Source organism: Lolium perenne, chromosome 7, assembly GCF_019359855.2.
Source record: "Lolium perenne isolate Kyuss_39 chromosome 7, Kyuss_2.0, whole genome shotgun sequence".
In the NCBI taxonomy this organism is placed as follows: domain Eukaryota; kingdom Viridiplantae; phylum Streptophyta; class Magnoliopsida; order Poales; family Poaceae; genus Lolium; species Lolium perenne.
In genome coordinates, this window is record NC_067250.2 from 275,176,724 (window position 1) to 275,199,510 (window position 22,787).

Below are 22,787 nucleotides of genomic sequence, written 5' to 3' on the forward strand. Positions count from 1 at the left end.
AATCTTGTGTAACCTAGCTTTCACCTTGTCTATTTTGGCTACCCGGGTGCCTTTATATATTAGCCTCTATATATTAATTAGGTCCATGTTATATAGTTCGACCCCAACACGTAACTTACGCGCACAATCCTAGTTCAATTGTAGCATATACACATATTCAACACAACTTCAACACCCACAAACAAAAGGGAACAATTAATCCAAGAGAAGTATGCACCAGAAGTCATATATATTACGAACTGAAACAATAACCCTCACCAGTTCCCAAGACTATGACCGACGAATAATCCGGTGAAAAACCGGTTACATTATTGCGCTTTCTTGGTGTGGAGAGTGGAGTGGTCGTCTTAGCGATCCAGACTAAGTAATTTTACAAATTACGCGAAGAGATTAAAAACTATAATGGTGCTTGATGTCGAGGCGGTTGATCATGCCAATATCATGAGACATGCAAGGGTGCCTGCAGTCAACAGGCAATATTTCAGCGTTTGACAAAACAAAATTGGATGATACAAAATCAAGCAGGTATCGTCTCTCTTGTAACAGCCTGCTAGCTCCCTAAAGTATTAGCGAATATAGTGATCAGAAATATACTACCAGCAAGTTCTCGGTTTACAATCAAGAGAAACACCACTAGGAACACTTAACCTACAATATGAGTACCAGGTTAAGTGTTGCTAGTGACCTGGTACAGTAGTCCACGAACTTCACACCTAAAGTTAATTCAAATTTACTGATCATGTGTTAGTTTAAGTCGTCTTTACAACATGCTCGAAGAACGTTATCCATGGGGATGTTTTTTTTTTGCTCTATGAATAAGCAGTTAATTTCTTTTATGGGATGCCTAGTTGGCCACGTATGTGTTTGGCACTTGTTTCCTACTAATCCCTCGGCCCAGATCACATGTTAAATGATTAACTAGTTAAAGCCTTGAATGACTGGATACAAGAAAGAAATCATTAGTTTTGCTGGATTTTACACAGAAACCTTCATCATTGTTCCTCTTATATGGTGTCTGCCTAGGCATAACAATATAGGGAAAATCTAAACAAAAGCGCCGCACGGGCGGCCTCTTTGTGCGACGGTGAGTCGCGATACGTGCGTCGCCATCTAAGGGCGCGAGCGCACGACCACGTCGCTCGGGTGGACAACGCTCTGGACAAGGTTTGAAGCCCCACATGTCAGCGTCTCATCGTTTTGAATTTCGGGATCCGGGCTACCTCCAATTATTTTCAGTTTTTTTTCTCCCACCGCCCATTTTCTCCCATCGTCGGTTGTCCTATCCCTTTCTGTCCGTCTCGGTGGCGATTTCGGCGGCGGAGCTCGCTTGCCGCCGCTGTTTCTCCCGTTCCTCGCCGACGACGACTAGATCCGCCGCACGCGCTTACTCGGTGAGTCTCCCCGCATCTGCTGGTGGTTTTTTAGCCGTTCTCGTCGCCGCATCTGTGTGTATTTTATGCTGGTAGTTCGTCGTCCCCGGCGGTCGGAATCGCTGGTCGTCAGTGGGTATGGGTTTTGGGGTTTTTGTCTGGGTGGGCGGCGTTGCGGTGCTCGTGTGGAGCTTCTGCGGCGGGGGGGCAGGGCGCTTCCGTGACTGCGCACTGTAAGGCTCGGCCCCCGTGATGGCTCGGGTCAGAGTAGATTCGTCGATGAACACCGGCGCCGCCGGCGAGCTGTCCGTTGAGGGAGGTTAGCTACGGCGAGGAAGCGATGGGTAGGTCGCTATCGAGGATACCCTGTCGTTTTTGTGGGTCACGCGCCTTGGTGAGGTCTCTGCCGCTGGGGGAGGCCGTCGTCGAGGATACCCTAGTCGGCTGAAGTTTTGTGTCGTTGTGAAGTCGTCGAGGGGGAAGCCACAGTTGGGCACGAATTGCATGAATGCGATGAGGAGGGCACGGCTGTCCTGTTGGTTGCCTAAGGTTCATCTTCCCTCCCCACTACATCTCTATGACGATGGTGGCAGTCTGGAGTGTCGGTACTAATATAGCTGCGCGACAAGCTCGTTTTGTAGCTTCTCGTTGGGCATGGCGGTGATGGTGAGTTTGACGGCGAGTTGGGGGGGTGGTGGTGACGTGCTTCTTTTGGGCTGCCAGGTTTGAGGTAGGCTTTTGCGAGGATGTGAACCCCGGGCTACAATTTTTCTACCGATGGAGCATTTTTTTTTGCAGCTCCTACAAGCTTCCTTGGTTTTGCTTTTTTTTTTGCAATGTACTGTTATTAGCATGATTCCTAGCTCCATTGTCCAGCCATGGCCTCTGTTTTTTGTTGTATGTCTTAGACTGAGGGATATGAGTTGACTCAGTGGATAAGGAAAATGAGATTAATTTTTTTTAGAGCCAGGGGGGATATTATGTGGAGTAGAAGCAAAATGGGAACCGGATATGATGTGGAGTCTCTGTTTTTTGATATGCTTTTTGTAATTATGTTACTCTCATTCATTTTTTTACAGAGTGGACTTTTTGTTTTGTTAATCATAGGGGGTACAACCATGGCTAGGAGGAAGGCAGCGCGGAACAATGCTGGTCATAAAGAGAAAGCAGTTCGTAAGCGTCACCATGTATGTGTTTCTCTGATATGTAATTCAACAACTGTGGTAATAGCATGTGAATAACGTGTAGATGCATCTGATGAACCCGGTAGCCATATTATACTAAGCTGGTAGGTTTTTTTTGTAAACTATGGTATGGTGCATGTTTATGGTCTGTGGTAGTAGCCATGTTATACTAAGTTGGTAGGTGTGTGATACGTCTCCGACGTATCGATAATTTCTTATGTTCCATGCCACATTATTGATGTTATCTACATGTTTTATGCACACTTTATGTCATATTCGTGCATTTTCTGGAACTAACCTATTAACAAGATGCCGAAGTGTCAGTTGCTGTTTTCTGCTGTTTTTGGTTTCAGAAATCCTAGTAACGAAATATTCTCGGAATTGGACGAAATCAACGCCCAGGGGCCTATTTTTCCACGAAGCTTCCAGAAGTCCGAAGACGAGACGAAGAGGGGCCACGGGGTGGCCAAACCCTAAGGCGGCGCGGCCCCACCCCTGGCCGCGCCGGCCTATGGTGTGGGCCCCCCGTGCCGCCTCTTGACTTGCCCTTCCGCCTACTTAAAGCCTCCGTGACGAAACCCCCAGTACCGAGAGCCACGATACGGAAAACCTTACTGAGACGCCGCCGCCGCCGATCCCATCTCGGGGGATCCAGGAGATCGCCTCCGGCACCCTGCCGGAGAGGGGATTCATCTCCCGGAGGACTCTACACCGCCATGGTCGCCTCCGGAGTGATGTGTGAGTAGTCTACCCCTGGACTATGGGTCCATAGCTGTAGCTAGATGGTTGTCTTCTCCCCATTGTGCTATCATTGTCGGATCTTGTGAGCTGCCTAACGTGATCAAGATCATCTATCTGTAATTCTATATGTTGCGTTTGTTGGGATCCGATGAATAGAGAATACTTGTTATGTTGATTATTAAAGTTATATCTATGTGTTGTTTATGATCTTGCATGCTCTCCGTTATTAGTAGATGCTTTGGCCAAGTTGATGCTAGTAACTCCAAGAGGGAGTATTTATGCTCGATAGTGGGTTCATGCCTCCGTGAATCTGGAGGAGTGACAAGAACCACTAAGGTTATGGATGTGCTATTGCCACTAGGGATAAAACATTGGTGCTATGTTCAAGGATGTAGTCACTAGTTACATTACGCGCAATACTTAATGCAATTGTCTGTTGTTAGCAACTTAATACTGGAGGGGGTTCGGATGATAACCTGAAGGTGGACTTTTTAGGCATAGATGCAGTTGGATGGCGGTCTATGTACTTTGTCGTAATGCCCAATTAAATCTCACTATACTCATCATGATATGTATGTGCATGGTCATGCCCTCTTTATTTGTCAATTGCCCAACTATAATTTGTTCACCCAACATGCTGTTTGTCTTATGGGAGAGACACCTCTAGTGAACTGTGGACCCCGGTCCAATTCTCTTTACTGAAATACAATCTACTGCAATACTTGTTCTACTGTTTTCTGCAAACAATCATCTTCCACACAATACGGTTAATCCTTTGTTACAGCAAGCCGGTGAGATTGACAACCTCACTGTTTCGTTGGGGCAAAGTACTTTGGTTGTGTTGTGCATGTTCCACGTTGGCGCCGGAATCCCTGGTGTTGCGCCGCACTACATCCCGCCGCCATCAACCTTCAACGTGCTTCTTGGCTCCTCCTGGTTCGATAAACCTTGGTTTCTTTCTGAGGGAAAACTTGCTGCTGTGCGCATCATACCTTCCTCTTGGGGTTCCCAACGAACGTGTGAATTACACGCCATCAAGCATATTTTCTGGCGCCGTTGCCGGGGAGATCAAGACACGCTGCAAGGGGAGTCTCCACTTCTCAATCTCTTTACTTTGTTTTTGTCTTGCTTAGTTTTATTTACTACTTTGTTTGCTGCACTAAATCAAAATACAAAAAAATTAGTTGCTAGTTTTACTTTATTTGCTATCTTGTTTGCTATATCAAAAACACAAAAAAATTAGTTTACTTGCATTTACTTTATCTAGTTTGCTTTATTTACTGTTGCTAAAATGGCCAACGCTGAAAATACTAAGTTGTGTGACTTCACAACCACAAATAATAATGATTTCTTATGCACACCTATTGCTCCACCTGCTACTACAGCAGAATTCTTTGAAATTAAACCTGCTTTACTGAATCTTGTTATGCGAGAGCAATTTTCTGGTGTTAGTTCTGATGATGTTGCTGCCCATCTTAATAATTTTGTGGAACTATGTGAAATGCAAAAATATAAAGATGTAGATGGTGATATTATTAAACTAAAATTGTTCCCTTTCTCATTAAGAGGAAGAGCTAAAGATTGGTTGCTATCTCTGCCTAAGAATAGTATTGATTCATGGACTAAATGCAAGGATGCTTTTATTGGTAGATATTATCCCCCTGCTAAAATTATATCTTTGAGGAGTAGCATAATGAATTTTAAACAATTAGATACTGAACATGTTGCTCAAGCTTGGGAAAGAATGAAATCTCTGGTTAAAAATTGCCCAACCCATGGACTGACTACTTGGATGATCATCCAAACCTTCTATGCAGGACTAAATTTTTCTTCACGAAATTTATTGGATTCAGCTGCTGGAGGTACCTTTATGTCCATCACTCTTGGTGAAGCAACAAAGCTTCTTGATAATATGATGATCAACTACTCTGAATGGCACACGGAAAGAGCTCCACAAGGTAAGAAGGTAAATTCTGTCGAAGAAACCTCTTCCTTGAGTGATAAGATTGATGCTATTATGTCTATGCTTTTGAATGATAGGACTAATATTGATCCTAATAATGTTCCATTAGCTTCATTGGTTGCACAAGAAGAACATGTTGATGTGAACTTCATTAAAAATAGTAATTTCAACAACAATGCTTACCGGAACAATTCTAGTAACAACTATAGGCCATATCCTTATAATAATGGCAACGGTTATGGTAATTCTTATGGGAATTCTTACAACAATAATAGGAACACACCCCCTGGACTTGAAGCCATGCTTAAAGAATTTATTAGTACACAAACTGCTTTTAACAAATCTGTTGAAGAAAAGCTTGGGAAAATTGATATACTTGCTTCTAAAGTCGATAGTCTTGCTGCTGATGTTGATCTTTTGAAATCAAAAGTTTTGCCTAATGAGAATCATCATAATAAGATTGTTACTACAGCAAATGCCATTCAAGTTAGAATTAATGAGAATATAAAATTAATGGCTGAACTGCGTGCTAGGTGGGATAGAGAAGAAAATGAAAAACTAGCTAAAGAGAAGAATGTAGCTAAAGTTTGGACTATTACCACCACTAGTAATGTTAATGCTACACATGTTGCTGCACCTCCTACTAATACTAATAAAAGAATTGGTGTTAGCAATGTTTCCACTTCTAATGCAAAGCGAGAACTGCCCGAAACTGCTAAAACTGCTGAAACTGCCTGTGATAAAGCTGCTGAAATTTTTTCCAACATTGGGGATGATGATCCCATTGCTTTAGATTATAATGGTTCGAATTTTGATGATTGCCACATCTCTGAAGTTATAAAGTTCTTACAAAAACTTGCTAAAAGTCCTAATGCTAGTGCTATAAATTTGGCTTTCACGCATCATATTACAAATGCTCTCATAAAAGCTAGAGAAGAGAAACTAGAGCGCGAAGCCTCTATTCCTAAAAAGCTAGAGGATGGTTGGGAGCCCATCATTAAGATGAAGGTTAAAGATTTTGATTGTAATGCTTTATGTGATCTTGGTGCAAGTATTTCTGTTATGCCTAAGAAAATTTATGATATGCTTGACTTGCCACCGCTGAAAAATTGTTATTTGGATGTTAATCTTGCTGATCATTCTACAAAGAAACCTTTGGGGAAAGTTGATAATGTTCGCATTACCGTTAACAATAACCTTGTTCCCGTTGATTTTGTTGTCTTGGATATTGAATGCAATGCATCTTGTCCCATTATATTGGGAAGACCTTTTCTTATGTTGGTGCTATCATTGATATGAAGGAAGGTAATATAAAATATCAATTTCCTCTCAAGAAAGTTATGGAACACTTCCCTAGAAAGAGAATGAAGTTACCTTTTGATTCTATTATTAGAACAAATTATGATGTTGACACCTCGTCTCTTGATAATACTTGATACACACTTTCTGCGCCTAGCTGAAAGGCGTTAAAGAAAAGCGCTTATGGGAGACAACCCATGTTTTTACCTACAGTACTTTGTTTTTATTTTGTGTCTTGGAAGTTGTTTACTACTGTAGCAACCTCTCCTTATCTTAGTTTTGTGTTTTGTTGTGCCAAGTTAAGCCGTTGATAGAAAAGTAAGTACTAGATTTGGATTACTGCGCAGTTCCAGATTTCTTTGCTGTCACGAATCTGGGTCTACCTCCCTGTAGGTAGCTCAGAAAATTAAGCCAATTTACGTGCATGATCCTCAGATATGTACGCAACTTTCATTCAATTTGAGCATTTTCATTTGAGCAAGTCTGGTGCCATTTTAAAATTCGTCAATACGAACTGTTCTGTTTTGACAGATTCTGCCTTTTATTTCGCATTGCCTCTTTTGCTATGTTGGATGAATTTCTTTGATCCACTAATGTCCAGTAGCATTATGCAATGTCCAGAAGTGTTAAGAATGATTGTGTCACCTCTGAATATGTCAATTTATATTGTGCACTAACCCTCTAATGAGTTGTTTCGAGTTTGGTGTGGAGGAAGTTTTCGAGGATCAAGAGAGGAGTATGATGCAACATGATCAAGGAGAGTGAAAGCTCTAAGCTTGGGGATGCCCCGGTGGTTCACCCCTGCATATATTAAGAAGACTCAAGCATCTAAGCTTGGGGATGCCCAAGGCATCCCCTTCTTCATCGACAACATTATCAGGTTCCTCCCCTGAAACTATATTTTTATTTCATCACATCTTATGTGCTTTTTCTTGGAGCGTCGGTTTGTTTTTGTTTTTGTTTTGTTTGAATAAAATGGATCCTAGCATTCACTTTATGGGAGAGAGACACGCTCCGCTGTAGCATATGGACAAGTATGTCCTTGGTTTCTACTCATAGTATTCATGGCGAAGTTTCTCCTTCGTTAAATTGTTATATGGTTGGAATTGGAAAATGATACATGTAGTAATTGCTATAAATGTCTTGGGTAATGTGATACTTGGCAATTGTTGTGCTCATGTTTAAGCTCTTGCATCATATGCTTTGCACCCATTAATGAAGAAATACATAGAGCATGCTAAAATTTGGTTTGCATATTTGGTTTCTCTAAGATCTAGATAATTTCTAGTATTGAGTTTGAACAACAAGGAAGACGATGTAGATTCTTATAATGTTTACAATATGTCTTTTATGTGAGTTTTGATGCACCGGTTCATCCTTGTGTTTGTTTTAAATAAGCCTTGCTAGCCTAAACCTTGTATCGAGAGGGAATACTTCTCATGCATCCAAAATACTTGAGCCAACCACTATGCCATTTGTGTCCACCATACCTACCTACTACATGGTATTTTCCGCCATTCCAAAGTAAATTGCTTGAGTGCTACCTTTAAAATTCCATCATTCACCTTTGCAATATATAGCTCATGGGACAAATAGCTTAAAAACTATTGTGGTATTGAATATGTAATTATGCACTTTATCTCTTATTAAGTTGCTTGTTGTGCGATAACCATGTTCACTGGGGACGCCATCAACTATTCATTGTTGAATTTCATGTGAGTTGCTATGCATGTCCGTCTTGTTTGAAGTAAGAGCGATCTACCACCTTATGGTTAAGCATGCATATTGTTAGAGAAGAACATTGGGCCGCTAACTAAAGCCATGATCCATGGTGGAAGTTTCAGTTTTGGACAAATATCCTCAATCTCAAATGAGAAAATTATTAATTGTTGTTACATGCTTATGCATAAAAGAGGAGTCCATTATCTGTTGTCTATGTTGTCCCGGTATGGATGTCTAAGTTGAAGAATAATCAATAGCGAGAAATCCAATGCGAGCTTTCTCCTTAGACCTTTGTACAGTGACATAGAGGTACCCCTTTGTGACACTTGGTAAAAACATGTGCATTGTGATGATCCGGTAGTCCAAGCTAATTAGGACAAGGTGCGGGCACTATTAGTACACTATGCATGAGGCTTGCAACTTGTAAGATATAATTTACATGATACATATGCTTTATTACTACCGTTGACAAAATTGTTTCATGTTTTCAAAATCAAAGCTCTAGCACAAATATAGCAATCGATGCTTTTCCTCTATGGAGGACCATTCTTTACTTTCAATGTTGAGTCAGTTCACCTATTTCTCTCCACCTTAAGAAGCAAACACTTGTGTGAACTGTGCATTGATTCCTACATACTTGCTTATTGCACTTATTATATTACTCTATGTTGACAATATCCATGAGATATACATGTTACAAGTTGAAAGCAACCGCTGAAACTTAATCTTCTTTTGTGTTGCTTCAATGCTTTTACTTTGAATTATTGCTTTATGAGTTAACTCTTATGCAAGACTTATTGATGCTTGTCTTGAAGTGCTATTCATGAAAAGTCTTTGCTTTATGATTCACTTGTTTACTCATGTCATATACATTGTTTTGATCGCTGCATTCACTACATATGCTTTACAAATAGTATGATCAAGATTATGATGGCATGTCACTCCAGAAATTATCTGTGTTATCGTTTTACCTGCTCGGGACGAGCAGAACTAAGCTTGGGGATGCTGATACGTCTCCGACGTATCGATAATTTCTTATGTTCCATGCCACATTATTGATGTTATCTACATGTTTTATGCACACTTTATGTCATATTCGTGCATTTTCTGAACTAACCTATTAACAAGATGCCGAAGTGCCGATTCTTTGTTTTCTGCTGTTTTTGGTTTCAGAAATCCTAGTAACGAAATATTCTCGGAATTGGACGAAATCAACGCCCAGGGGCCTATTTTTCCACGAAGCTTCCAGAAGTCCGAAGACGAGACGAAGAGGGGCCACGGGGTGGCCAAACCCTAGGGTGGTGCGGCCCCACCCCTGGCCGCGCCGGCCTATGGTGTGGGCCCCCCGTGCCGCCTCTTGACTTGCCCTTCCGCCTACTTAAAGCCTCCGTGACGAAACCCCCAGTACCGAGAGCCACGATACGGAAAACCTTACTGAGACGCCGCCGCCGCCGATCCCATCTCGGGGATCCAGAGATCGCCTCCGCACCCTGCCGGAGAGGGGATTCATCTCCCGGAGGACTCTACACCGCCATGGTCGCCTCCGGAGTGATGTGTGAGTAGTCTACCCCTGGACTATGGGTCCATAGCTGTAGCTAGATGGTTGTCTTCTCCCCATTGTGCTATCATTGTCGGATCTTGTGAGCTGCCTAACATGATCAAGATCATCTATCTGTAATTCTATATGTTGCGTTTGTTGGGATCCGATGAATAGAGAATACTTGTTATGTTGATTATCAAAGTTATATCTATGTGTTGTTTATGATCTTGCATGCTCTCTGTTATTAGTAGATGCTTTGGCCAAGTTGATGCTAGTAACTCCAAGAGGGAGTATTTATGCTCGATAGTGGGTTCATGCCTCCGTGAATCTGGAGGAGTGACAAGAACCACTAAGGTTATGGATGTGCTGTTGCCACTAGGGATAAAACATTGGTGCTATGTTCAAGGATGTAGTCACTAGTTACATTACGCGCAATACTTAATGCAATTGTCTGTTGTTAGCAACTTAATACTGGAGGGGGTTCGGATGATAACCTGAAGGTGGACTTTTTAGGCATAGATGCAGTTGGATGGCGGTCTATGTACTTTGTCGTAATGCCCAATTAAATCTCACTATACTCATCATGATATGTATGTGCATGGTCATGCCCTCTTTATTTGTCAATTGCCCAACTGTAATTTGTTCACCCAACATGCTGTTTGTCTTATGGGAGAGACACCTCTAGTGAACTGTGGACCCCGGTCCAATTCTCTTTACTGAAATACAATCTACTGCAATACTTGTTCTACTGTTTTCTGCAAACAATCATCTTCCACACAATACGGTTAATCCTTTGTTACAAAGAAGTCGGGTGAGATTGACAACCTCACTGTTTCGTTGGGGCAAAGTACTTTGGTTGTGTTGTGCATGTTCCACGTTGGCGCCGGAATCCCTGGTGTTGCGCCGCACTACATCCCGCCGCCATCAACCTTCAACGTGCTTCTTGGCTCCTCCTGGTTCGATAAACCTTGGTTTCTTTCTGAGAGAAAACTTGCTGCTGTGCGCATCATACCTTCCTCTTGGGGTTCCCAACGAACATGTGAATTACACGCCATCAGTGTGTTTTAAAAATAAGGTAGTTGTATTATGATGGTTTGTTTTATCTGCAATTCATTTTTTCCTGGTAGCCATGCTGTACTAAGCTGGTAGGTATTTTTTAAAATATGGTAGCTGTATGATGATGGTTTGTTTTTTATACGCAATTCATTCTCCTGGTAGCCATGTTATACTAAGCTGGTAGGTATTTTTAAAAAATATGGTAGCTGTATTATGATGGTTCATTTTTTATACGCAATTTCATTTTTCCTGGTAGCCATGTTGTACTAAGCTGGTAGGTACTTTTTAAAAATATGGTAGCTGTATGAAAACCATGTTAGTTTTTGCAAGAACCTGGATACCATGTTCATTTTGGTTTCTTTATTGTTTGTTTGACAGGGTTTTAGTGGAGACCGAAATAGGGCTTCTCCAGCTCCTATAATCAAGCTATATAATAGTTTGACTCAAGATAAGCGTGATGCGATAGTATCAATGGGACTGGGAAGTTTTCTGGATACAAGTGTGAACATCTGCACAACCCACTTATTAGTTGGTTTGTGCAATGTTATGAACCAGCTAGGAGAGCATTTGTAGTCCCTTGTCGTGGCGCAATACCTTTGACAGAAGAGTCAGTTTATATCATGACTGGTCTTCCACGGGGGCAGTTAGAGGTTAAGTATTATGCTGATTATGAGTTGGAAGCTGTCATTGCTGAGAGGCTTTTTCCTGGTGGAAGTACTAGACCTAAGGTTTCCAATCTCGCAAAGATGGTTGAGCAGTATGTGGGGGCCGATGAATCTTTCAAGGAGTTGTGGATGTTATTCATCATGTCAACAGTAGTAGCCCCTACAACTGATAACAAGATGAGTAACAAATGTTATCCTATGCTGGTAATTACTTTTTTTCCTTTTTATTAGTGTTTTTTAAGTGGTGGTTATCTGTTATGTTTTTGTGTGTGTTATCTCATGATTCTGGTTTGTTGCATTTTGTCCCCAGGTCGACATTGCTCGAGCAAATGAATTGAACCTCTGCAAATTTGTTGCCAATGAACTTCATGATCACCTATCAAATCAGAAATACACAAAGGGTTGCTTATTGTACTGTATGGTGAGCTTCCTGTAGCTCCTCCATTTTTTAAACTGAAACAAATGGCTGTTTTATTACTGCTTTTTCTTTCTTTTTTCTTATTTTCTATACATGTTTTTCATGTAACGAACCTAATTTCTGTTTTTTTTTCTTATCTTTTTTTCATGTGACTTCATTTTGTGGGTATACAAGTTGAGATATTTTGATGCTCTTAAAACTGATCATTATGAGCTAGAGCTTGGCAATGCTAATTTTGCTATAAATGCTTGGTCGAAGTTAGCTATTGATGCAGTGGCAGCATTGGATGTTCAGGAGTATGATACAAGCACTTTTGGTGTACTGGAGGTTAGCATTTTTGTATATGTACAACTTCTCCATGCAGTTTTTACTCGAATGCATGTACTTCTCTGTATTTTTTTGCTCACTGTATTTGTCATTTCATTTGTTTTCAGTTGAAGGATGAGTATAAAGATGTTGGCGCCCTTGAAATGGGTCTTTTCGGTGGTCCAGATGGATTTGATTCCTGGATGAAGCTTAATACGCATCCCAGTTGTACACAAAATGTAGCTAATTGTGAACACGCGCTTTTGCTGTTTTCGTGCTTTTTGCTGAAGGCGATGCTGGCTAGTCTTTTGCTTTTTTTTGTGTCTGCGCCTTCATATTTTCATGCTCAATTCTGTACTCACATATTTTAGCTTTTGTTTTTTCTTTTTGCAGCAACGGGTGAAAGCTTTCAGTTTAATGCAGAACTTTGCATCAAGCCTTAATGGTCTATTGAGCAGTCTTGTTCAAGGATTGACACAATGTAGCGACGGAGAATCAAGTGATGATGATGTTGATTCGTATCATGAAGATGTACCTGCCACGGAGGTATCTGAACATGATGCACATGAGAATCATACATCTAGAAATGTACCTGCCACTAGGAAAGTTGGATGTGCAACTGGTCATGCAAAGAAGAAGATGCTTGTGTCGCCTGTTGTTATCACAAGGAATGGAGGTCAGCAAGATGGAACTACAAGCCAAGCTAATCTATCTCCTGCTGTTGAAATGGAGAAGAAACTTCAGGAAGATAAATTTAGTAGTGTGTCTCCTACTGCTATGCACTCACAAATAAATGTACCGTCCTTCAGTGATTTGGATGGATCCGATGAAGTGAATGGTAGCGGGAATGAAAGTGAATCACCTTTTGAGTCGACTCCACAAGATGATGACAGAATCAGGGGTAGTGCAGCACATCTCGCAGCAAGTCTTGGCAATTCTAAAAGGATGAAAGAGTCAGGGTTTCCATCATCTTCTGAAACAATTGCAAATAGTAGGATCAAGAATGTAGTAGCAGTAGAACTTGAGATTCCTGTTCGTGTGTCCAAGCAAGGAAATGACCCTACTGCCATGTTGAAGTTTGTACCTGACCATGGACAACAAGGTTTGGAAACCATTCAAGAAAGGTATTTTTGTGGTTTTACATTTGTTTTTATCTGGTTTACATGCATGGGAAACTGTGGATTTTGAGGTCTCAAGGAGACCATGAAGGACCTGGTAGTTAATGCTAGGTAATGTGATAGTTGAACCAGATAAATTTGGTAGTTCTTTCTGTCTTAACATGATAAGTTTGCATATATAATATGGTAAATTTTGCATTTATCTATATATGAACGCCTGATATCAGTATATTCCTCTGAAGAACCTGGTAGTTATTTTTTTGGGGAACATAGGTGGTTAATGCTTAATAATATGATAGTTGAACCAGATAAACCTGGTAGGAATCATTGACTTAACATGATATATTTTTTGTGTACATAATCTGGGTAGTAAGTAAGGTTTTCCTGTCTTTTTTTTGTTTTTTGATGCAGGGATATTGTTGATGATCATATAATGCCAAGCAGTGGTAATATTGAATAGAAAGGCAAGGATGTCATCATTGAAGGGTCAACAAATAGTGGGATTTTGGAGGATGACCATGTGCCTCCAGTAGTATCAAATCAAACTCCAAAGAAAAGGTTTCAATTAGTTTTCTGTTTTTGCATAACTCCAAAGAGGATAACCATGACCATGTGTATCAGTTTTTCTGGAAATGTTGATCTTTTTTCATGTTGAACATATAGGAAACGCCAAGCTAAAGCAGCAACTACACCAACAAGGAAGTCTCCAAGGCTTGCTTCTATGAATAGCGACAAATCTGGTAAGGTTGGTGGCAATGATGTGATTACTGAATCAGCATTACCAGAAGATGGGAAGTCCTCAGGCACAGCAATCGTTCTATCACCAACTGTTACTACCCAACAAGATCAAAAGGATGGTAGCTACACTGTTGGTGATGGCAACTCTCTGATAACTGCCATTGCAATTTCTCCTACTGTCACAATGCAGCAAGGCACAAGTTATGTTCCAAGTAGTTCTGGCGATAAGAAGTGCTCGTCAGTAGAAGAAGGCGCAACAAAAGAGAACACTATTCCAATCTCTCCAAATGTTATTGAAGCTCGGGCATCACACCTTGATGCAAAGTCATGCAAATCAATTGTGTCCTCTCCAGTAGCACAGACGCAGTTCACTGCAGGCTATGGAACACATTTGAGAGTGTCTCCTCTTGTTGGCGCTAACTTAGGTATTCCTGGGTTAATGAGACGTGGACCTGTTTTCGTGCCACCTGAAGTTGAAGATGCAGTTAGGAAATTTTCTGAATCTGTGAAGAAAATGGGAGGACTATCAAGGTTTGCTGCACAGAAATCAAGCTCAATAGAAGAGAGGCCTCTGAAAAGGAAAACGGTTGAAATTGGAAAGGGTGGATCAAGTGGAGCTGTTAGGGACAACCGTATTCGTATGTTCACACCTCCAGGATTTCATCTTGGCTTTAGCTCCCAGGAATCTGCAGATGGTGATATTCAAGAGGATGAGTTTGACAAATACGAGGATGCAGCACCTAGTTATGTAGTACCTTTGGAACCGGTGGCTGTTGAGGATGTTACACCCAATATTGCAGCACCTAATTTTGCAGTACCACTGGCTTGGGCTGAACCAGAACCAGAAGGTACTTTTCATATATGCAAATTTTATGGCAACTACTCGTGGTTATTTTTCTAGTTATTTGTATTTCATTATAGGCTAATCTCAATTTTTTTGTCTTTTCATTTTATCTGATAGGTCAAATAACTAGAACTCAAGATGAAGCATCAAGTGGTGATGATTTTGAACAAATCCAATTATCTGAGGAGGTACAAGATGTCATGTTAGGGAAAACTGTTCATCGAAGTGAAAATGGTATGGCAGAGCTTGCAAGGTATGAGGAGTTATCAAAGGCATTTATAGCAAGGAAGCGAAAACTTCAAATTGATGCAGCTCCCCTCGCATCAAAAGGGGAAACTAATGTTCACAGTGCAACTCCGAAGGTGTACCCGCATAAAACTAGAGTGAAGAAGTCATCACATTACATGCAATCACCCTTTGTCAGCTCAATCAAAGTTACTGTTGAACAAGAAGAAATCTATCAGAAGATTATGCTTAGCAACAAGCATCAGAGACCAGTCAAATCGAACATAAGGATGTAAGTTTAGAAGCTTTTTTTAAATATGCCCTTTTTGTTGTAGCTATAGCTTCATTTTTTTGGAATAGCTGTTGAGTGGGTGGCTAAATTGTGTGTGTTTTTTGGTTCTGTTTTTCTATATCAGGTACCAGATAATAAAATACAATGACAGTTTTGCTTACACGAGTGATTTAGCAAATTCAATTCATGGCAGAGGTGAACTGTCTAATCATTGCATGGAAGTTGCCATAGAGTACCTGCGGCGTACTAACACTGTCGAGGGGAAATTGATAGTGCCTTACCAAATTTGTGTCTACCTTATGAATGGGGAATTCGAGAAGAAAGCGGTGGTTTCTCTATTCAAGAGGACCAAGGATTATTCACTAAGTGTGATGAAATTGGTAAGAATGCTTCTCTATTTTTCATGTTCTTAGATATTTTTTTTCTTTTTTTCTTGCTCATTGTGTTAACTTTTTTCTCATGTATGTTATCCATTTCAGATTTCATTCCCAGTTTTGCAAGAGATGACAAGGCAGCAAAAGGAAGGAAACCATTGGTACTCCTTGCATATGAACTTTCAAGCTGAAAGGTTCGAAGCACTTGATTCAATGCGGGGCGAAGGTGATGAAGCTCTAATAAGCCACGCAAATGCTCTAATCAGTAGGATTAAGGCACTCTGGAATATACACTACATCACATCTAAGGTTCAAATCCAGAATTGGGATTTGAAAATTATAAATGTTCCAATTCAGGCAACCATGTAAGTCACAAGATTTTCTGGTCTGTTTTTCAGCTTTTCTTTTGTGTTATTGTAGCATGCACCATATACTGAATTTTATAAAAAAAATCCTCCCCGTTTCATGTTTCTAATATGTGACTCTCTTTTTTTTTGGCAGTTTTGATTGTGGGTATCATGCCATATACAATGTTGAGAAATGGGATGGACAGAACGTTCCTCCACTTGCGAAAGACGATGTGCCTAAGCTACGGAGGGTGTTACCTCACAGGTGGTTGACAGCCGATTTTAACAAAGAAAAAGAAAATTGGAAGTGGATTTTGTTCAACAATGTTGTCCGGTAATACACCTACCCTGTTTATCCAGAGAAACTATCAGTTTTTTCCACTACAACTATCTCTTTTTTATTTTTATGCAGCTGCCAGGTTATCCAAATCAATTTTTCGATGTAGCCATCAATTTCTTCTATAGAACTATCAAGTTTTTTTCCCCGCGTCAATATAGCTCTTTTCTATAGAACTATCAAGTTTTTTCTACAATGCCAATGTGTACCTGTAGTAATACACAGTAGTTTAAAATCTCGGAAGTGGAGGCTTTTTTTGCGTTAGGAGGCTGATACGGTACTGACAAGTAGATCCCCCCTCTCCCCCAAGTTAATAGCCCAGTAGGTACTTATGTATTCAGAACCTGGTATGTACTCTGTGGAAATCTCATAGCTTGGTACAACTAAGTTGGCAGGTCAGTCTTAGAGAACAAATGGAACAATAACATGTATTTTTATTTGGATTTTTCAATAATAAATATCAGAATCTGGCAGTTTCTCTATGGAAATCTCATAGGTAGGTGCAAATAATTTTGGCAGGTCTGTCCAAGAGCCTAAAAAGGATGTATCATATACATTTTTAGCATTTTTCAGTAATAAATATCAGAATCTGGTAGTTACTCTATGAAAATCTCATAGGTAGGAACAAATAATCTGGTAGGTTAGTTGGAGGACCTAAAAGGTACAATCACATCCATTTTCCCCTGGTATTCCAATAATAAATATTACAAAAATGTCTAGTACTTGCATTCAAACATACGGACAATAATAAATGAAGTACAGTAGTAACGAATACAAGGATCCAGTTTTTTAGTTCTAGACTGGAAGTTCTCCTCTCTGGGGGCACATTCTCAAATCATGTTGAGTAGAGCCACATTGTTTGCAGACGCGTACTTCTTTTCTCCCTATGTCCAGTGGTTTCTGATATGCTTGCTTCCGCTTTCTTCCTTTAGTATTTGATACGCGAGGATCACAGATATTACTAGCTTCTGTAGTTTCTGAAGTTTGTTCAGCTGCAGTGGGATGTGAACCTGCTGTTTGCACCGCTGGATTTGTGCTTGACGATGGTCCTGTAGGTTTCTTTTGACGGTTAGTTTGTCGTGGTTCCGGACAAGAGGTACCTTCTTCTGGAGGTACCTGTTGTGTATGACAATCTTTGTGTGTTGTTTGGGCTGGAGCAGATTGCGTTGCTTTCCTTGCATCGCTTGAAGCAGATGCCTTCTTTGCTCTTTTTTCTGTTTCTCTTTTCAGTGAAGCCAAGTCTTTCTTCATTGATTTCATGTGGTTCCGAATTATCTTCCTGCCATCTTCGGTTTCATTCCCGCAAAGCGCTAGGCCTTTGAATTCATTGCATGTTACTGCTAGCCACATCTTCTTCTTAGATTCCTCTGGCATAACAGCCGGTTGTCCTAGTAATTCTTCCACTAGGTTTTCTTCAGTGCTCCATGTCCACCTGCGCAACACATATGCCAGCGGCATCTGACAAACACCTAGTTGAACCATGGCCTGCATTTGAATGTCATTTTTAATATTTTCTCTACAAAAATATTTTTTGAAATCATGAATGTTTTTTAGCAGGCTACCGCGCACAAACAATCTAGAAAGTAAGGTCTAGCTTTTTTTACCTTTAGGATGTGACAGCAGACGATGCCATCTTTTTCAAATTTGCAGCATGTGCATCTGTAAGTTTCATTGGGGGGGTCTGCATAAACCTGATATGTGCTGTTGTGGTAACTTGGTACAAAGTGTGTTATGCAGTACACTTCGTATGTATTCTCAGCTACCTGCCTTATGTTGTAAGACATGGTGTATGACATTTCGTACTGAAAGCGGGTGTGTATGTTTTTTGTGTAGAGCTTTTCCATTTGTTTCTCTATTGGGTGCCAAGACCAGCTCCTAGCTGTCAAAAGTGATGAATCTGCCTCTTGTTTCTTCTCTGCTTTCATTATCTTAGCTTGGATATCAGCATACTGAAGAACAAACTCAAGCACAGAATTTGAAGGACTTATGTATTTTTTTAGCACCGCATTGAAACCCTCACTCCGCTGAGTTGTTTGTAAGAACGGATAGAACTTGTGCATGAAGTAGGCAGGAACCCATGAACTTCTTTTTTGGTACAAAGCTGCTATCTTCTCATGGTTTTGCACATTGTATTTTTGAATCATTAAGTTACATCTTGTTTCAAACTCCTGCGGTGTGAAGCTGCAGTTTATGCAGTCATTCATCTCTTCCCGAAGCCCTAGTATCTTTGCAACAAATGGACCGATTTCTTCTGTTGCTTTATCGACAATGTGCCACCTGCAATTACGATGCGTTGTGTTTGGAAACACCTTTTCAATTCCAGCACGCATTGCACCATCCTGGTCTGTTATTATGTTAACGGGTGCTACTCCATCCATTGTAATTAAGAATGACTCAAATAACCATATGTAGCTCTCACTGAGCTCATTCTTTAGGAACCCACAGCCTAGTTGTATCGACTGACCATGGTTGTTTATACCAATGAATGGTGCAAAGGGCTGTTGGAGATATGCCGAAGAGGCAATAATAAAATGGTTATTATAATATCTTTGAATTTATGATAATGTTTACATACCATGCTATAATTGTATTAACCGAAACATTGATACATGTGTGTTATGTGAACAACAAAGAGTCCCTAGTATGCCTCTTAACTAGCTTGTTGATTAATGGATGATTAGTTTCATAATCATGAACATTGGATGTTATTAATAACAAGGTTATATCATTATATGAATGATGTAATGGACACACCCAATTAAGCGTAGCATAAGATCACGGCATTAAGTTATTTGCTATAAGCTTTCGATACATAGTTGCCTAGTCCTTATGACCATGAGATCATGTAAATCACTTATACCGGAAAGGTACTTTGATTACATCAAACACCACTGCGTAAACGGGTGGTTATAAAGGTGGGATTAAGTATCCGGAAAGTATGAGTTGAGGCATATGGATCAACAGTGGGATTTGTCCATCCCGATGACGGATAGATATACTCTGGGCCCTCTCGGTGGAATGTCGTCTAATGTCTTGCAAGCATATGAATAAGTTCATAAGAGACCACATACCACGGTACGAGTAAAGAGTACTTGTCAGGAAACGAGGTTGAACAAGGTATAGAGTGATACCGATGATCACACCTCGGACAAGTAAAATATCGTGTGACAAAGGGAATTGGTATCGTATGTGAATGGTTCATTCGATCACTAAAGTTATCGTTGAATATGTGGGAGCCATTATGGATCTCCAGATCCCGCTATTGGTTATTGGTCGGAGTGAGTACTCAACCATGTCCACATAGTTCACGAACCGTAGGGTGACACACTTAAAGTTGGATGTTGAAATGGTAGAACTTGAATATGGAATGGAGTTCGAATATTTGTTCGGAGTCCCGGATGAGATCCCGGACATCACGAGGAGTCCCGGAATGGTCCGGAGAATAAGATTCATATATAGGAAGTCATTTTATGTGATTTAAAATGATCCGGAAGGTTCTATGGAAGGTTCTAGAAGGTTCTAGAAAAGTCCGGAAGAAACCACCAAGGAAGGCGGAGTCCCGGTGAGACTCCACCTCCCATGGCCGGCCAACCCTAAGGGGGAGGAGTCCCAAGTGGACTCCCCAAGGGGGGCCGGCCACCCCCTCCCAAGGAAGGTGGGATTCCCACCTCTAGTGGGAGTCCTAGCTTGGGTAGGTTTCATGTGTTATGGAAGGTTTTGGTTTGGGGTCTTATTCGAAGACTTGTCGACCAACTCTTGGGTGTTCCACCTATATAATGAGGGCCAAGGGGAGGGGGCCGGCCACCCCAACACCACCAAGGTGGCCGCACCACCTAGATGGCCGGCGCCCCCTCTCCCAAACCCTAGCGGCCTCTCTCCTCCACCACATCCCGCACGCTTAGCGAAGCTCCGCCGGATTTCTCCACCACCACCGACACCACGCCGTCGTGCTGTCGGATTCAAGAGGAGCTACTACTTCTGCTGCCCGCTGGAACGGGAGGTGGACGTCGTCTTCATCAACAACCGAACGTGTGACCGAGTACGGAGGTGCTGCCCGTTCGTGGCGCCGTGATCAAGATCTTCTACGCGCTTTTGCAAGCGGCAAGTGAATGTCTACCGCAGCAACAAGAGCCTCATCTTGTAGGCTTTGGAATCTCTTCAAGGGTGAGACTCGATAATCCCCTCGTTGCTACCGTCTTCTAGATTGCATCTTGGCTTGGATTGCGTGTTCGCGGTAGGAAATTTTTTGTTTTCTATGCAACGTTATCCTACAGTGGTATCAGAGCCGTGTCTATATATAGATGGTTGCACGAGTAGAACACAATTGTTTTGTGGGCGTTGATGCTTATGTTGTCTTTAGTTCGAGTACTTTGCATCTTTATGGCATGGTGGGATGAAGCGGCTCGGGCTAACTTTACATGACCGCGTTCATGAGACTTGCTCCACATTCGACATGCAACTTGTATTGCATAAGTGGCTTTGCGGGTGTCTGTCTCTCCCACCATAGTGAAGATTTAATTTACTCTTTCTATTGACAACACTAGTATCACCGTTGTGGTTCATGTTCGTAGGTAGATTGGATCTTACTTGAAAACCCTAAACCACGTAAAATATGCAAATCAAATTAGAGACGTCTAACTTGTTTTTGCAGGGTTTGGTGATGTGATATGGCCATGATGTGATGATGAATATGTATGAGATGATCATTATTGTATTGTGGCAACCGGCAGGAGCCTTATGGTTGTCTTTAAATTTCATGTTGAGTAGTATTTCAAAGTAGTTGTAATTGTTGCTACATGAGGTGAACAACCATGAAGACGGCGTCATGGACCTTGACGCTACGCCGACGATGATGGAGATCATGCCCGAAGATGATGGAGATCATGTCCGTGCTTTGGAGATGAAGATCGAAGGCACAAAATATAAAGGGCCATATCATATCACATATGAATTGCATGTGATGTTAATCCTTTATGCATCTTATTTTGCTTAGATCGCGACGGTAGCATTATAAGATGATCCCTCACATTAATATCAAGATAATAAAGTGTTCTCCCCTCGTATGCACCGTTGCCAAGGTTCGTCATTTCGAAGCATCTCGTGATGATCGGATGTGATAGACTCAACGTTCACAAACAACGGGTGTAAGCCATGTTGCACACGCGGAATACTTGGGTTTGCTTGACGAGCCTAGCATGTACAGACATGGCCTCGGGACAACGGAAACCGAAAGGTTGAACACGAGTCATATGGCTGATATGATCAACATGTTGATGTTCACCATTGAAGCTACATCATCTCACGTGATGATCGGTTTTGGTGTAGTGGATGTGGATCGTGTACCACTTAACAACTATGAGGGATGTCGTATTAAGTGGGAGTTCATTAGTAATTAGATTAAAACATGAACTAATTATCATAAACATAGTCTGAGTAGTATTTTGAATTAATTTTGTAGTATTGGCATCCGTTTTCTACCATGCGCTAAGTCTTGTAATTGAGATAGAAATACTATTAAAATCTGACAAGAAACTTTACGGATTGGTACCGTATTGTTAAAGAATCAAGAATTGATTAAGTCCTATTGCAAACTTTTAGTAAACCTCACATTGTTAATTCAAAGAACTATGGTTTCAATTAGTACCTAAAGTTATCTTGTCTCCATGAAACTTAAAGTTCAAATCTGTTTGAAAAGTAAGGAGCTGAAAATTTAGTTTTCAAAAATAATCAAGGTATGAGATATATGTGATATCTAAGACCTTATTGCAAGATGATAGAATATAATTTGGTGAGACTACATAAACTCATAAGTTTTATGGGAATGTACGAAGGTTGAAGACGCAAGGCGTCCCAATCCTCCAACTATTGGGGCACTAACGATATTCGCATATCCATAAAGTGATTGTCCTTAGTATGCACCGTTGCTAAGACTCGTTGTTTCGAAGCATCACGTGATGATCGGGTTTTATAGATTCTACGTGTGCTTACAACGGATGCAAGCCAGATTTGCACATGCGAATACTGAGGTTAAACTTTACGAGCCTAGCATGTACAGACATGGTCTCGAAAAGTCGTCATGATATGATGGATAAAATTATGAGTGAAATTGTTCATCATATTACAAAGTTACTAATAGTGAAATCTGAAACACTTGTCATTTGATGATCAACTTCAAAGTAAGAACCTCAAGGTTATTGGTATTTGACCAACAAACCTAGAAGTTATTGAAGGAGAAATGTTTTCTGAAT

The 22,787-nt window shown here is 40.9% G+C and overlaps 1 protein-coding gene across 1 annotated transcript in view; it reads right to left on the bottom strand.

Moving 5' to 3' along the window:
- Positions 1 to 210: 210 nt before the first annotated feature.
- LOC127315259 (uncharacterized) overlaps positions 211 to 22,787 on the bottom strand; it is a 34,792-nt gene continuing 12,215 nt past the window's right edge. Inside the window, exon 3 of the mRNA XM_051345762.2 lies at positions 211 to 460. The gene's annotated coding sequence lies outside the window, so the exon portion shown is untranslated. The remainder of the gene's footprint in view (positions 461 to 22,787) is intronic.